Source organism: Myotis lucifugus, unplaced genomic scaffold (genome assembly GCF_000147115.1).
Source record: "Myotis lucifugus unplaced genomic scaffold, Myoluc2.0 scaffold_221, whole genome shotgun sequence".
Lineage (NCBI taxonomy): Eukaryota > Metazoa > Chordata > Mammalia > Chiroptera > Vespertilionidae > Myotis > Myotis lucifugus.
The window spans coordinates 937,742-953,901 of record NW_005871269.1 but is presented as its reverse complement, the minus strand read 5'-3'; the positions used below and the strand labels follow the sequence as shown (position 1 = coordinate 953,901).

The 16,160-nt window shown below is 42.8% G+C and overlaps 1 protein-coding gene across 1 annotated transcript in view; it reads right to left on the bottom strand.

Moving 5' to 3' along the window:
- Positions 1-15,474, bottom strand: part of FOCAD (focadhesin) — a 273,674-nt gene extending 258,200 nt beyond the window's left edge. Inside the window, exon 1 of the mRNA XM_006098123.3 lies at positions 15,420-15,474. The gene's annotated coding sequence lies outside the window, so the exon portion shown is untranslated. The remainder of the gene's footprint in view (positions 1-15,419) is intronic.
- Between the last annotated feature and the right edge of the window lie 686 nt (positions 15,475-16,160).

The window sequence follows — 16,160 nt, the reverse complement described above, 5'->3', positions numbered from 1 at the left end:
CCGAACCAACAGACAGCCAAACAACCTAACAACAGAACAACCGGGTCACTATTTATATGGTCTGCACATCAGGGGGGCCGCGCGTGGAACATGGTGGGCGTCGACAACAGGTGGCAGAGTGTGGAATATGGCAGGTGTGGCTGCTGCGGGATGGTGGAACAGGTGAGCGGGGGTGCCAGACCAAATCAGGGTGCCGGTCGCTGTCATCAGGGTGAGACTCTGGTTGTCACTGAAAATTCTTTGCTCCCGTGCAACAGGGTCTCACCCAGCACTTGCACCTGCGGCCGGCGCCAGCCCCACTCGCCTCTGTTGCCAATGCCGGAGCAGCAGCTCACACCTGCTGCCAGCGCCCGGTGCCAGTCGGAGCCGCAGCTCACACCTGCTGCCGGTGCCTGGCACTCAGCGCCATCAGCGGATGCGAACGGCGGCTGTTGGCCCCAATTGCCCCTGAGGGCTTCTCCACCTCCCCCTGCTCCTGAGGGGCGATTGGGGCAGTAGCCGCCACTCATACCCACTGACAGTGCTGGCCCTGTTCGCACCCACTGCTGGTGCTGGCCCCAATTGCTCCGAGCCATCAGTGGTGTGAGCGGGGCCAGCGCCATCAGCATGTGGGAGCAACAGCAGCGGGAGCAGGGCTGCCAACAGACAGGGGACAGGGGGCCATGGCGGGACGGGCTGGGCGGGGGCACAGAGGATGGGCCGAAACCCACCCCTGTGCCCACCACAGACCAGAGTTCCTTTCAAGGTACAGGTGCATGAATTTGTACACTGGGCCCCTAGTATTTAAGTGAAAAAGAAGGAGGGGGGAAATCATGTAGCTCTTCATGAGAATTTTTTAAAATTTCACAGAGTTTATAACCAATACATACATACCTAAGTATTACAGATTCATATGTGTAGTCCTATGTTCAGGTTAAATGGAACTTTTGAACACTATGTTGGAAGTAAATGATTGACTAGATCAGTGGTTCTCAACCTTCTGGCCTTTTAAATACAGTTCCTCATGTTGTGAACCAACCATAAAATTATTTTTGTTGCTACTTCATAAATGTAATATTGCTACTGTTAGGAATCATAATGTAAATATCTGATATGCAGGATGGTCTTAGGCGACCCCTGTGAAAGGGTCATTCAACCGCCAAAGGGGTCGCGACCCACAGGTTGAGAACCGCTGGACTAGATGAACAGCAGCAGCAGCTCCATAGACTATCTACTCACAATGTACCCAGTGTCCAAACAGCTTCATTTCACCCTCAAAACCTACTTGTGCCTCTCAGCCCAAATGGAACTGCCCAAATGAAACTTCTCCCAAACTGGTTTAGCTCCAAACTGATACAGAGGTTCTCAAAGACCAACCGGGTCAGCTCAGAAGCAAAGCCACAGAAAGAGGCCAGAAACAGCATGGTTCCCAGGACCACAGTCTCCCAGGCCTCATCCACAGACGCAATTCCACAGGGAACCCAGCACAGTAAAGCTGAAAGTTGGGGTAGGTAAAAACAACTAACCCCTTCTCTGGGATGAGGGGGCACTCAGGGTGTCCTTACTGAGCATCTGGCCTTAGTGTTTGACACTTCTTGGCTGTACCCCGAAGTGTCACATATATTCCTCAAGTTCTAGTCACCTCCATTTCAAAGTATAAAAATACAAAAGGCTTAAAGGAAGCATCGTTTGTGTAAAGTTATTCATTGACTGAGCTACACATTTAAATACACACACACATACATACATACACACACGATTAAGAAAAAATGAAGTGAATATGCAAAAATGTTAAGGTTATTTCTGGATACTAAGATGATGAGTGATTACATCCTATTACATTTCTCTTTATAAATGCTACCTTTAATTTTTTCCCTGCAATGGGTGTACATTATTTTTACATTAAATAGAAATTATGAATTCTCTTCAAAGAAAAACATAAGATCAGTTTTTAGGCTCAATAAAAAAATTAGTGATCTCATTTACTCACTGGAAACCATGGTCCTTTATCACTGTCTAAGGAGGCAGTTTCAGCACAGCACACATCAGATAAAAAGGCTTAACTTGATCCAATTACACTACTTATTAAGAGCTATTTAATGAGAAAGTCACACCTTTGAGTTATTAGAAGCTATAATGGTCCTGCAGAGTTCCAAACAAGTAAGCTAACAGAATTACCTTTGATTCTAAATTGTTTGCCAGGAGATTAATCCATCTGCCCCTGAAAAAAATTAAGTGTTCCTCCAGTGTGTTCAACTTCCTCTAATCTCATTTTAATCAAGTATGTTAGCCTCAGTCGAGAGAGTAGGGAGTTTTAAACAGATTTACTGAAGTAGAATTGATATACAAAGAAATGCATATATTGAATGTGTACAGTTTGATGAGTCTAGACATACAAAACACTCATGATATCACCACCACAATCAAGGCAACAGACATAGGCAACACCCTCCAAGGTTTCCTCGTGGGCTTCGTCTTTGTTTTTTTCTGTGAGTGTGGTAAGAAATCAACATGAAAGCATAATACTATACTCACCATGCTGTCAACTATAGGCACTATGCTATATCATCTCTACAACTTATTCATCTAATATAATTGAAAGTTTATAGAAGGAAGGTATTTTTAGTCACTTATATTGCAGTACAAAGAGCTTAATTTTCAAAATGCATAAAAATATAACACCTAAAGTAAATTTTAGTCACCAATAGGTAAATTTTAATGGAAGTCTATATATGTTTTGATCTGTCAACGATTAAAGAAAGGCCTTTCAGATATGATAACATTTGGACAGAGACGTGAAGAAAAAAATGAGCATTCCTGGCAGAAGACCCACCGAGGGCAACACCCTTAAGGTGGGAGCACGCTGGGCAGGTTTAGGGAAGGCCACGGACACCAGTGTGGCTGGTGCAAGTGAGCAAGTTGGGCCGTAAGAGACAACAGAGTGAAGCAGGGGCCCAGATCTCATAGCTCCTGGGGGGCACTGTGGGCCTTTGGATTTCCCAAGAGGGTAAGTCCTAGAGGATTTGGGAAGGAGAGATGGCATACTTGTCATTTTTAAAAGATCATTCTAGCCCTAACTGGTTTGGCTCAGTGGATAGAGCGTCGGCCTGCAGACTGAAGGGTCCCAGGTTTGATTCTGGTCAAGGGCATGTATCTTGGTTGCGGGCACATCCCCAGTAGGAGGTGTGCAGGAGGCAGCTGACTGATGTTTCTCTCTCATCAATGTTTCTAGCTCTCTATCCCTCTCCCTTCCTCTCTGTAAAAAAATCAATAAAATATATATTTTTTTAAATAAAAAAGATCATTCTAATTCAGTGATGGCGAACCTTTTGAGCTCAGCGTGTCAGCATTTTGAAAAACCCTAACTTAACTCTGGTGCCATGCACATATAGAAATTTTTTGATATTTGCCACCATAGTAAAACACAGACTTATATTTTTGATATTTATTTTATATATTTAAATGCCATTTAACAAAGAAAAATCAACCAAAAAAATGAGTTCGCATGTCACCTCTGACACGCGTGTCATAGGTTCGCCATCACTGTATCTAGCTTCTAAGGAGAATAGACCCTCAGAGGGCAAGGGTGGATAAAAGGAGATCAGTTAGATCAGAGTAATAATCCAGGAAAGAAATCAAGTTGCCTTAGATGAGGGGAGTAGCAGTGGAGGTGGTGAGCAGAGGTTAGACATTACATATATTTTGACAAAATCTGCTAATGGGTGAAATGTGGAATAAAAGAAGAGTGAAGGATAACTCCAAGGTTTTGGGTTCTGACAACTGGAAGAAAGAAGCACACGCCGATAAGCAGAAGACTAAAGGCATCATTCATCTTTTTTTAAAAACATTACAGCAATGCATGAATCTTCTCAGTGTTTGGGGTACAATTTACCTTTGTCCATGTCAGCAGGGTGCTAAGTGCAGAGAGTACAAGTTTGATTTACTTCTCAAATTTATTTGAGACCAATTTTGACTACACAAGGCAAATGTTAAAATTTGTATGCTTAGCTCCAGCCTGGATTAACATTCAATTCATACCCAATACCAATGCGGCTATTAACATCTGTCCCAGGCATCTCATCATGGATGTTTCTCTCTCTCTCTCCCTCTCTCTTCCTCTCTGAAATCAATAAAGAAATATATTTCTTACAAACTAAAAACAAAGAAGAGACAAGGAAAGAGGGAGGTGAGACAGGCAAGCTAGTAGGTAGTAGGTGGGTAGATAATCCTTACTCCCTCCACTTCCACAACCTTCACTGTCATTCCATTTCATATCTCCTCCCCAGCTTTATGTCAAATGCTCAGTACATTCTGAAGGTACTGTATACATGTGCAAATGTAGGATTCTGGGAGAAAAGGTAAAAATTAGTTGTGAAGTGATATTGTGAACAGAGATGTGAAGAAAAGAATTAAAATGTATTCATTTCTTTAAAAAATACATTTAAAGGTATTACATCACTTTGTTAATATAGAATTGATTTGGGAATGAATCATGAATTATTGCTAAAACTGTTAGGTTAAAAAGTGATGGGAACTTCCTTTTAGAGAAATAAGGATGACTCCACCTGAACCCATTGATTCATTTTAGCATCACTAAAAGAAAAACCAGACATTGTATCCTCATGTTGTGATGGAATAAGATATACACAGAACCCTCTAAGAATATTGTTGCCTAAATAAATTCAAAATGGATCTACACAGATCTGTATATTTAACTACCAATTTGTAGACAATACAAGAGGTAGAGGGACAAGGTAAACAAAACCATTTTAAGGACAAATGACTGTCTCTCCAACAAATCAATGACATGGGAAATGGAAGGGGTGGAGGGACTAGTATAGTATAGGTGACCAGAGGGACACAATAACCAAATACAATTTGGAAACCTTATTTGGATTCTGATTCCAACAAATCAACGATAGCAAGACATCCTTGGCACAAGTGAGAAATTCTGAAATATGGACTCACTACAGATAACAGTAAGGAATTTGTGTTAATTTGTTAGCTGCAACAATGACACAGTAATTAAATTTAAAATTAAAAGTCCTAAAAAACTAAATAAAAAGTCCTTATTGTTAATTACTTTTTTTAAAAAAGCTAGAGGAAGAAAACCTGTTGGAGGAAAGAGAAAATAAGATGGAAAATATTGATTTTTGTTGAAACTAAGTTCTCTTTCTGTACTCCCTACTTATGTGTGTGTTTGAAATTTTCCTCAATATGCTATTTTTTAAAATAAAACAAAATGGAAAACAATAACCTGAAGTTGTACAATTGCAATGTAAACTGTTTAAAAATTATTACTGTTTGCAACTGGTAATTTATGTGAATGGAGTTTTCCTTAATAGTATGCAACGAAAACAAAATACAAAACCGAAATATAAAAATAAATGGGAGACTGAGGCACTTAAAAGATTATCATCTTCATTCATAATCAGTAATTTCAAAGGCGATGCCCAGTTCTGCGAAGAGGCTGTGGTTGCAAAGTGGCCTCCAAATGCTGAAGGAGCTGAGAGGCAGAGAAGGAAGCAGACAAGTCCAGCTCGTCAGATGATGAGTTTAATATGGAACTTAGTACAGAACTGGCCTCCTGGGCCACAGCAGGGCACTCAGTGCCCTCTATGATCCCTGGTTAGAGATGGACCCATGTTCTAGAAAAGGAATTCATGGGTGGTCAGGGGGGAACCAAGGGGCCAGATACCAGGAGGCCCTGGCGCCAGGGTGAGCTAAGAGAGATAACACGCAGGACACCTTGCCCCAGAGGATTAATGAAAATTCCATGATTAGCCAGAAGCCTCTGTACACATTCCAGAGGCCACCGGGGGATGAAGGGAGGTCAAAGATCAGGGTTCCTTCTCTCAGAAGTTAAGCAGGTGGATTACCTTCAAGATGGAGTCAGCTCTGTCCTCACTTGCTCATTATGATAGCTTCAAGATTCAGACTGAGTTTATAATAAGATTATGCTATCAATCAGTATGTAAAATACTTTAATTTTACTAATAAAAACATCTCTCTTACCTGAAGTTCTCAATAAGATATTTTGGAGACAGGGAAGGTCCAACAGTTTAACAAAAAGGGTTGAAATTTTTCTGCCTTGGACTGTTCCTTTCACATATTCACTATTTCATCTTTGCTTTGAACAAAAATGTTATGATGTACAACTCAAAGTGAAGAGGTTGCTATTAAGAATCTACTGAGCAGGCATTCTATGCAGCTGATTAGAGAATGTGATACTCTGCTTTCAAAGAACAAAAAGCCTGCATGGGAAGAACACTTTGACAGCAGACCTCTTAAAAAGAAAAACGGATCACAAAAGTACCTGCACAAAGAGGGCAGGAATTTCCTCAGATAAGAACCCAGAAGCAGTTTCAAGAGTTTTTGCATAAACATGGAAGAGATACCTAGGCCTGGAAAATGTTTGGTACCAAAAGCCTACCTTTCATTCATTCATTCAACAAATATTTATTAGATGCCTACCTTGTGCCAGACACCGTTCTGAGCACTGGGGATACGACAAAAATCCCTGGCTCTACAGATCACAGTCTTAGTAAAGGAAAGATAAAAACAAGCAAAACAGTGGATAACACTATATTTTATAAGATGAGTGCTAGCCCCAAAAGTAAAGCAGGGAAGGGGGTTAATATTAGAGAGAGGTTCCAATTTCAAAGAGGGTGATCAGGAAAGGCTCACAGAGGTGAAACGTGAGCAAAGACTTAGAGGAAGTAAAGGAGTCCATAGTCTCCAAGAAGAAGACTGATTCTAGGCAGAAAGAACAGCCGTATAAAAGCCAGAGGGAGAGTAGGCCTCGTATGACTACGAAACAGAATAGAAGCTAACTGAGCAGATTTAGTTTGCGAGGGAGAGAGGAGTTGGAAATAAAGTTAGAGACGCAACCAAGGGGTCGGGTCATGGCAAACCTCACAGACCTCTGCAAAGATGCCTTTTAACTTTGAGTGGTAATGGGAAGCCATTGGAGAGCTTAGGACAAAAAAGAAAGGAAATCCACTCAAGTTTTGTTGGTTTTTTTGTTTATGTTCTAGTTTTTAATCCCTTTACTGCTGTTGACAATATTAAAAAGGGCATTGAGAGAATAGAAGAGACCAGTTAGAAAGCTTTGGTAGATTGCAAAAAATAAAATAAAAAAATAAATGGCACCCAATTCTTCCCAATTCCCGTTTGCACCTTTCTGTACAGGTGACTTTGCTATTCCCCTCATAAAGAGGTAGTCTATTTCTCCATCCCCTGAATCTGGGCTGTCCTCATGATCTGCTTTGATTAATGGGAGAAATAAAGTTGTGGGAATTCTTAGTCTAGGTCTCTATAGGCCATGCGGCTTCCACCGGCTCTCTTGCTTCCATTAAACCACCATGTAAAGAAGCGTGGGACAGCTTACCGGACCACATGTAGCAGAGACAAGCCGTCTGAGCTGCAGCTTCCAAACCTACCAATCCCCATTACTACATGAGTGAGCCCAGGCAGGACCAGTGATAGAACTGTCCCCCCTCCCGGGAATAGGTGGTTACAAATAACAAATACTATTACAACATCAAGGACATAGACAAATGGGGGCTCAGAGCAGTGGGGAGTGAGGAGTACTCAGATTCTAGATGTATTTTGAAGGTAACAGCTAATGGGCTTTTTCATTAGTTTGTATGTGGATTATGAGAGAAAGAGTCAAGGACGACACCCAAGTTTTTGGCCCGAGTCATAGAAAGGATGGAGTTTCCATTCACTGAGCTGGGGAAGACCACAGGGGCAGCAGGTATAGAAACTCCCAGCAAGCAAAAGCCCTGGTCAGGACGGCTTTACCAAACATTCAGAGAAGAACTAGTACCTGTACTTCTCAAACTATTCCAAAAAATCCAAAAGAAAGGAACACTTCCAAGCTCTTTTTATGAGGCCAACATTATCCTAATTCTAAAACCAGATAGAGACACTACAAAGAAAGAGAATTACAAGCCAATATCCCTGATGAACTTAGATGTTAAAGTCCTCAGCAAAATATTAGCAAATCGGACTCAGCAATATATTAAGAAGATCACACACCATGACCAAGTAAGATCAAGGAAATGTTCAGGAATGGAAGGTTGGTATAATATTCACAAATCAATAATCATGATACATCACTTAAATAAACTGAAAGATAAAACTCACATAATCCTATCAATAGATGCAGAAAAAGCATTCATAAAAATACAACATCCATTTTTGATTAAAAACTCTCAGCAAAGTGGGAATAGAGGCATCATATCCCAGCATAATAAAGGCCATATATGACAAACCTACAGTGAACATCACACTCAATGGGCAAAAACTTAAACTATTTCCCCTAAGAACAGGAACAAGACAGAGATATCCGCTTTCACCACTCTTATTCAACTTAGTACTGGAAGTCCTAGCCACAGCAATCAGACAAGAAGGAAACATAACAGGCATCCCAATTGGAAAGGAGGAAGTAAAACTGTCATTATTCACAGATGACATAATATTGTACATAAAAAACCCTATAGACTCCATCAAAAAACTACTAGATTTAATAAATGAATCCGGCAATGTAGCAGAATACAAAATTAACACCCACAAATTGATGGCATTTTATACACCAATAATGAACTCTCAGAAAGAGAAACTAAAAAAAAAAAAATGAAAAAAAATCCTATTTACCATTGCAAAAAAAAAAAATTAAGATACTTAGGAACAAACTTAACCAAGGAGATAACAGACTATTACTCACAAAACTAAAGAACATTGAAAAAAGAGATTGAGGAAGATATAAACCAGTGGAAGAATATACAGTGTTCATGGATTCATAGAATTAACATCATTAAAAAGTCCATACTACTCAAAGCAATCTATAGATTCAATGCAATCCCTATTAATATACTGAAGGCATAGTTCACAAATCAAGAACAAATACTCCAAAAATTTATATGGAACCAGAAAAGACCACAGCAATCTTGAGAAAGAAGAACAAAGTTGGAAGAATCACAATACTGGATATCAAGCTATACTACAAAGCCACTGTACTCATAACAGCCTGGTACTGGCACAAGAACAGGCATATAGATCAATGGAACAGAACAGAGAACCCAGAAATTGACCCAAGTCATTATGCTCAATTAATATTTGATAAAGGAGGCAAGTGCCTACAATGGAGTAAAGACAGTCTCTTTAATAAATGGTGCTGGGAAAATTGGACAGGTACAGGCAAAAATATCAAGCTGGACCACCAACGTATACCATACACAAGAATAAACTCAAAATGGATAAAAGACTTAATGTAAGTTGTGAGACCATAAAAATCCTAAAAGAAACCATAGGTAGCAAAATCTCAGACATATCTTGTAGCAATATGTTTGCCAATACATCTCCAAGGGCAAGGAAAACAAAGGAGAAAATAAACAAATGGAACTACATCAAAATAAAAAGCACAGCAAAAGAAACTATCAACAAAATGAAAAGAGAGCCCACTGTATGGGAGAACACATTTGGCAATGATACATCTGATAAGAAGTTAATTTCCAAAATATATAAGGAACTCATACAACTAAACAAAAGGAAGACAAATAATCCAATGTAAAACTGGGCAAAGGATCTAGATCAGCCGTGGGCAAACTACGGCCCACGGGCCGGATCCGGCCCGTTTGAAATGAATAAAACTAAAAAAAAAAAAAAAAGACCGTACCCTTTTATGTAATGATGTTTACTTTGAATTTATATTAGTTCACACAAACACTCCATCCATGCTTTTGTTCCGGCCCTCCGGTCCAGTTTAAGAACCCATTGTGGCCCTTGAGTCAAAAAGTTTGCCCACCCCTGATCTAGATAGAGACTTCTCCAAAGTGGACATACCAATGGCCAAGAGACATATGAAAAAATGCTCAAAGTCATTAATCATCAGAGAAATGCAAATTAGAACAACAATAAGCCCTGACAGTTTCTCAGTGGTTATAGCATCGACCCATGGACTGAAGAGTCTCAGGTTCGATTTCTGGTCCGGGGCATGTATCTCGGTTGCAGATTCCATACCCAGTTCCAGTCAGGGCAACTGCAGGAGGCAACCAATCTCTCTCTCTCTCTCTCTCTCTGCCTCTCTCTCTCTGCCTCTCCTTTCCTCTCCTAGCCTCTGCTCTCCTCTCCTCCCTCCCTTTCATTTCACTCTCTAAAAATCAATGGAAAAAATATCATCAGGTGAGGATTAACAAAATTAAAAAATAAAACAACAATGAGGTATCACCTCACACCTGTCAGAATGGCTACCATCAAGAAATCAACAAATGACAAGTGCTGGTGAGGATGTGGAGAAAAGGGAACCCTCGTGCACTGCTGGTGGGAATGCAGACTGGTGCAGCCACTGTGGAGAACAGTATGGAGGTTCCTCAAAATATTAAACGTGGAACTTCCATTTGACCCAGTGATCCCACTTTTAGAAATATATCCTAAGAAACCAGAAACACCAATCAGAAAGGATTTATGCACCCATATGTTCATAGCAGCACAATTCACCATAGCTAAGATCTGGAAACAGCCTAAGTGCCCATCAGTAGATGAATGGATTAGAAAACTGTGGTACATCTACACGATGGAATAATATGCTGCTGTAAAAAAGAAGGAACTCTTACCATTTGCAACGGCATGGATGGAACTGGAGAGCATTATGCTAAGTGAAATAAGCCAGTCAATGAAGGAAAAATACCACATGATCTCACTCATTCATGGATAATAAAGACCATTATAAACTTATGAACAAAAATAGATACAGAGGCAGAACTACCTCAAACAGACTGTCAAACTGCAGCGGGAAGGCTGGGGAGGGGAGGGGGGCAGAAGGGGGGGGGTAAGAGATCAACTGAAGGACTTACATGCATGCATATAAGCATAACCAATGGACATAAGACACTGGGGGGTAGGGGAGGCCAGGGGATTGTCAAAGGTGGGGGGAAAAAGGAGACATACGTAATACTCTTTTTAATACTTTAAGCAATTAAAAAAAAAAGAAAAGCAAAACTTTGAAAAGTTGTATTTTCTTGCTATGGCTGGGTGGCTCAGTTGGTTGGAATACCATCCTGTACATCAAAAGGTTGCAGGTTCGGTCCCCGGTCAGGGCATGTATGGCAGGTACCTGATGAATGTTTTTCTTTTTCTCCCTTTTCCTGTATATCTAAAAATCAATAAAAACATATCCCTGGGTGAAGATTAAATTTAAAAAAGCTGGCCCAGCTGGCATGGCTTAGTGGTTGACATTGACCTATGAACCAGGAGGTCATGGTTCAATTCCCAGTTAGGGCACATGCCCAGGTTGTGGGCTCAACTCCCAGTGGGGGGCATGCAGGAGGCAGGCAATCAATGATTCTCTCTCATCATTGATGTTTCTATCTTTCTATCTCTCTCCCTTCTCTCTGAAATCAATAAAAACATATTTTTTAACAAAAAGTTGTATTTTCTTGAATTTTCCATGGCCCTAATAGTGATGTAAACAAATAATTCAACTAATGGCTTGTGGACAATATCTAAAAAGTATCACAAGGTTATAAATATTATGTTTCAGGAGAACTATCTATATATATAAAATGCTAATATGCTAAGTGTCCAACCATCTGACCAGTCACTATGACACGCACTGACCATCAGAGGGCAGACGCTCAACGCAGGAGCTGCCGTGATGCACACTGGACATTTACAGAGAAACAGCACTGTGGACCTGGCACCAACAAACCAACACTTGGCTTCCCCCAAGTGGGATACAGGCCCTGCCACCACTCTGGAGCGACAGCCCACCAAATCACAGCCAATGCTGCCGAGACCCCATGGCGCAAAATGTGGCCCACAACCCAGCCCAGCCCAGAAAACGGTAATGATACCAGGTAATGATATCACATAGCAACGCCTGGCTTCCTCTCCCTAGTGACTAGCCTCCTTGGAATTTCTTCAGCCCAAGAACTCGACTTGCTTTATAGCCAGATGGAAACATTTTACACTATAACCAAATGTCTATGAAGCATTTTCCCATGCCTCATCTCATTTGATCCTCACAGAAGTCCTGGAGTAGGTAGATAGGAAACTCAGTAGAATCCTATTTTCTTTTCATTAGCCAGAAAACAGAGATTTAGAAAGCTTAGAGACTTGACCTGACTGAAAAGAAGTAAGAAATGGTGGACCTTGAAAATGACTTCAGGTTTTCTCACTGCACAGAATATAGTCAAACACTGCTGCAGTAAAATATTTTACCCTTTGTTCTCCCTACATGATCTATAATAATAATCTGCTTCGTGTTGATATTTACTGCTGTGTTGCTGACAATTACCTGAAAGAGAAGTTGGGTGCTTCACTGGGCTGGAAAAAGTTTAGCTAAATCAGAAAGCAGGTCTAATTAAGCAAGTTTATTATTATATATCTACTAGAGGCCCGGTGCACAAAAATTTGTGCACTCGGGGGTAGGGTGTCCCTCGGCCCAGCCTGTGCCCTCTCGCAGTCTGGGACCCCTCGGGGGATGACCACCTGCTGGCTTAGGCCTGCTCCCTGGGGGATTGGGCCTAAGATGGCAATCAGACATCCCTCTGGCAGCCCGGCAGCCCTCGGGGGATGTCCACTTGCCAGCGGGGAGCAGACCTAAGCTGCAGTCAGACATCCTTAGCGCTGCTGAGGAGGCAGGAGAGGCTCCCACCACCATGCTGTACTAGCAGCCATCAGCCTGGCTTGTGGCTGAGCAGAGCTCCCCCGTGAGAGCGCACTGACCACCAGAGGGCAGCTCCTGCATTGAGCGTCTGCCCCCTGGTGGTCAGTGTGTGTCATAGTGACCAGTCTTTCTGCTGTTAGGGTCAGTTTGTATATTACCTTTTTACTATATAGATAGAGGCCTGGTGCACGGGTGGGGGCCGGCTGGTTTGCCCTGAAGGGTGTCCTGGATCAGGGTGGGGGTCCCGCTTGGGTGCCTGGCCAGCCTGGGTGAGGGGATGATGGCTGTTTGCAGCTGGTCACACCCCCTTCAGGGTGGGGGTCCCCACTGGGGTGCCTGGCCAGTCCAGGTGAGGGGCTGAGGGCTGTTTTCAGGCTGGCAGGCGACTGAAGCTCCCAGCTTCTTTTTTTTTTCTTTTTTTTTATTCTGGGATTTATTTACCTTCTATAGCTGTCACTGGAGCTGAGAGCCGGCTCCAGCTCTGAGGCCCGGCTCCAGCTCTGAGGCCGTGGCTGGCTGAAAGCAGGTATCTGGGTTTGTTTATCTTCTATAATTGAAACATTGTTGCTTCCGGAGCTCAGAGCTGGGCTGCGGCAGGCGGGGAACCTTGGCTTCCTCCATCACTGGAGCAAGCAAGCCTCATATTCGCTTCAGCTGGGTGGCTGCCGGCCGCCATCTTTGTTGGCAGTTAATTTGCATATCCTGCTGATTAGCCAATGCGAAGCATAGCAGAGGTATGGCTAATTACCATGTTTGTCTATTATTAGATAGGATAAAAGGCTAAGTTGATTTGTGCATGCGCGGTACATATAGAGCTCTTGCTAGTGCCAATCGCATGTGTGTGTTTCGATCTGTCTTGTTGATCATGAATTTGGTTGACACTTCTATTATAGAGAAAGGGTGAATAGCAATATTAAAATATTTATTCTAATTAATTTCCTTTCAATGTGCATGAATTTGTGCACCAGGCCACTAGTTTAGATATCATTTTACTCCTGCAGGAAGGCCAAGAGATGTACTTAATTGTACAGTACCATCAATCAGTCAATAAATGAAAAACTATTGTTACATCTTTATGGATATTTTTATTCTCAAACTAATGATTTATTACCTTTTGGTTATCAATTCTCTACTGGAAGCAGCAATCAATTAAAATATAGTAAATTTTAGGTTGATAAAATAATGGTTAACATATCCACGTATTGATAGATATTAGCCAGGTAATGGTAACTACCTAACATTTACCAAGTAAGCAAATAGCCCAGACAGAGGTTTTAGATACCACTTATCTATAAAAGGGAGTAAAATTGCTTTGAAAATTGCATTCATATTCAATTGTTTTTATATCATACCACTATATGTTACATTTAAAAGCTTCTGATTATTATATTTCCAAATTCAGGTGAGTCATAGTGCTTTGTATACAGGAGTTGGATGTGAATCAAAATTAAAAACATACACTTGCTTGATAGTCAAAAACTGAATGTGAACAAATTTAAAAAATTTAACACTTAAGCATAAAATACAATCTGCGTTTTTAAAATGGTCAGATCTGTTAACACAATAAACATGCCATTTGCCCCTCCTATTGTTAAACATCTCAAAATTACAGAATATTTAAAACCCATCCTCCTCACTTTACAGATAGGCCTTCAGACCGAGGGGTCTTTAGTGGTACAGTTAGCAAGATTAGGGCTCTGGGCCGTCATGGTCTGAGGCTTACTAGAGGAGAAAGTAAAGAAAGCAAGGAGGTCCCAGAAGAGCTCTATTTTATGATATAGGATCATAAGCTTCTGTTCCTAAATCTAGAACCTGAAATTGAACCATCAACAAAAATTCCATCTCAAATCTAGAAAACTGGCAGATAAACTGATAGAAAACGCAGGAATGCTCATTTGTTTGTAGCTTAAGACCCTGACCATCAAGGCAGCCATCAAAAGGTCTGTTGAATGGATGAAGATTGCATGATACTTGATAAGATGACTTCATTGATTTCAGAAGCTCCAAATTCAGGAACTAAACTAAGGGATTAGGATGCCACAGCTGAAATTAAAACTCACGGGGAGCAGGTGCAACATAAGGGAAAGTCTCCGCAAATCTCCGCATAGCTTTTGCAGACATTTCAAAACATACATGTATGTGCTATTATGTACATACAGACACATACTATTTCTTAGGGTAATTCCCGCAAGTGAGGACCAGAGAACCAGGAGATCTGAAAACAGGCCCTGCTAACCCATAAACCTTTGCACTAAAGTGGACAGGATCTGAGTGAGTCACTAGCAATGAGGAGACAGTCACCCCAGGCCATAAAAGACACGGACAGAAGCCCCTGCACTGCCCTGGACTTGGCAACCGGTCAGAGAGTCTGTGATGACTGCAAACTACTGCAGGTAAGTATGCAAGGATCACATGATCAGTTTCCGAGTCAGGATCCCGCTGACCCCGCCGCAGGCACCAGAGCCGGCCCCACCCAGGCATCATCGCGCTCTCTAACGAGGAAGGCCTAGTCCCCGTGAGGTCCAGAATCCAGAAAAGACGAGACGAGGGCAAACGGCAAGACCTGTCCCCTGCAGGCCGCCCCACGCCGCGACATGGCCCTGCGGCCACATGCTCCACTGCCCCATCTCCCTGCAGAGCGCCAGGCCCGCAAGGCCTCGGCCGCCCGGCACGCAAGCTGAGATAAGCCACAGACGGGTGCGACCCGGCGGCGTCCGATCACGGGCAGCGCCCGACTGTCCGCCGCCTGCCACCCCGCATCGCTTACCTCTCTTTTGCCACAAGCTCAGCCCCAAGCCCGCAGCCCAACGTGGCCCGCCCCGCCGTCTCCAAAGCCCGGAGGCGTGGTCTACGAGGCGATAGCCAATGGACTTCTGGCTGCGAGAGCTTGCCCCGCCTCCTCCAGCTTCGGCCCGCCCTCCCTCGCTAGTGCGCACGCGTGTCCGAGGCCAAGGCCGGGTTCAGCGTCGGTTTGGCGGCGTGGGAGGCAGAGCCTGGCTCAGCAGCCAGCCCTGCAAGAAGGACCGCGCGCAGGTGCCGGCTGCGAGGCTGCGCCGCGGCGGGGAGTTAGCCCCAGGGAAAGCAGATTGAGAACCTGTCTGGAGAGGCCACTGCAGCGCGTCTGGTGGTCCTGTTGGCAGCCCAGACGCCATGCAGCTTTTGGTAGCTACTTAGGATTTGGAGATTTTGTTTCCCAGGGGAAAAAATAGTACCAGTAGCTTAACGATTCAGAAAATTTGTTGAAGATAACAGTCTTGCCACTCAGTTTTTTCCCTTGTAGCTGTTGCTTGGCCAACACACAGCACTGCGGCTTCTGAAGCTAACTGTGTGAACGAAAAGGGGCGACGGAGTAGACTGGACAAGTTTAGGGATTATTTGGTGGACCTGACAAGCCCAGCGACTGAAAGTAACTGCACAGCATTGTCTTAGCATAAATTCCTCACTGGGCAGATATGGTGGGAAGTCAACATTAGCTTCCTTCGCAAAGATTAAGTGAGCCCTGCCCATG